Genomic DNA, 1,555 nt, shown 5'->3' on the forward strand with positions numbered 1-1,555 from the left:
TGTAGCTGAATTCTCCAACCTATCGCTTCAGTGAACACCTTCAGAAAGCCACGAACAAAAGCACTACTCTGTCGAAGCCCCCTTTTACAGATCTTACTGTACTAGTCTAGAATGTTTGTCTTTACATCCTATATAATCAGTCATATATATACATACATACACACACACACACACACACACACATATATATATATATATGTGTATATGTGTGTGTGTGTGTGTGTGTATGTATGTATATCCCATAGATACAATAAATCATATATTTATGTATATAAACCATAGCCTATAAATTATTGCAAATATAAATATATATGACTGATTGATAGATAGATTAGATAGATAAAAATGTATAGTTTAAAATGTAAATATATAGTTTATTTACTATAGAGAGGTAGTTAGACAGAGATAGATAGATGGATAGATAGAAAGTAAGTAAGAAAGAAAGAGATAGAAAGTTAGATAGTCCTTCTATAAGTTCTACTCTAGAGGCCACTGAGTCATACAAATTACCAATTTTCATACCAGTCGTGGTTCTTTAGCAAAATAAATATAAGTGTGACTCTTTTAAGCATCTGGAATAGGCTTTCCATTTTGCCAACACCTGCAAGTGTCAAAGTCTCTCTAGTTACTGAAGCTTCTCCTGGGAGCTTAGAGTGTAGTAAATCCATGGTGTCAAACTATTTTACAGATGTGAGGAGATAACTACAAATGATTATCTGATTTATCATTTGTAGGCAGAAACAAATTTGGTGACTCTGTTTAAAAACTGCTGATAGTCTTTAAAAAATAAGAAAAATGATGATACTGGTAAGCTGATCTTAGCATCTCTGAATAAATTGACAAAGAATAGGACTGAGGCCCATGGGAAAAAAAATAATTTTCTAGCATCTCAGATTCAGAGTAGGCAAACAATGTGTTTTTGAAAAAAATTGCCTCCTCAAGTGCCCATAAAGAGTCCAAAGAATTCTTCTCTGGATGAGAATGTTCTCTCTAGCAGCCGCAAAGCTCATTTGCACAATTGGGTATAACCCAGTTGTTTTTAAAAATGTCATCATGAAGTATTGTAGCAGCCTTCAGATGATAATATAGAATTCTCAGCTCCTCCTGCACCACGCCTGCTAGACTGTACCTCTGAACCTGCCCTTCTGGTCAGCACCAGCACCGGGTCACCTGGGGCGCAGAGTCAGCAGATACTCCCCAAGGTCTCCAGAGGACACTCCACGGGATCTTAGGACCTCTGGTGAGTGGAACACAACTTCTGCCAGGAGGCAGGTTCGAACGCCAGATATCTGGGCACCTTCCCTGCAAGAGGAGAGCTTGCCTGCAGAGAATGCTCTGACCACTGAAACTCAGGAGAGAGCTAGTCTCCTAGGTCTGCTGATAGAGGCTAACATAATCACTGGAGAAACAAGCTCTAACCAGAGACAACTATAACAACTAACTCCAGAGATTACCAGATGGCGAAAGGGAAACATAAGAATCTTACTAACAGAAACCAAGTCCACTCACCATCATCAGAATGCAGCACTCCCACCTCACCCAGTCCTGGGCACCC

At 39.1% G+C, this 1,555-nt stretch overlaps 1 pseudogene; it reads right to left on the minus strand.

Moving 5' to 3' along the window:
• The window catches only part of LOC110306460, a 1,733-nt pseudogene extending 1,065 nt beyond the window's left edge, over positions 1-668 (minus strand).
• Positions 669-1,555: the final 887 nt, after the last annotated feature.

Source organism: Mus caroli, chromosome 2, assembly GCF_900094665.2.
Source record: "Mus caroli chromosome 2, CAROLI_EIJ_v1.1, whole genome shotgun sequence".
NCBI lineage: Eukaryota > Metazoa > Chordata > Mammalia > Rodentia > Muridae > Mus > Mus caroli.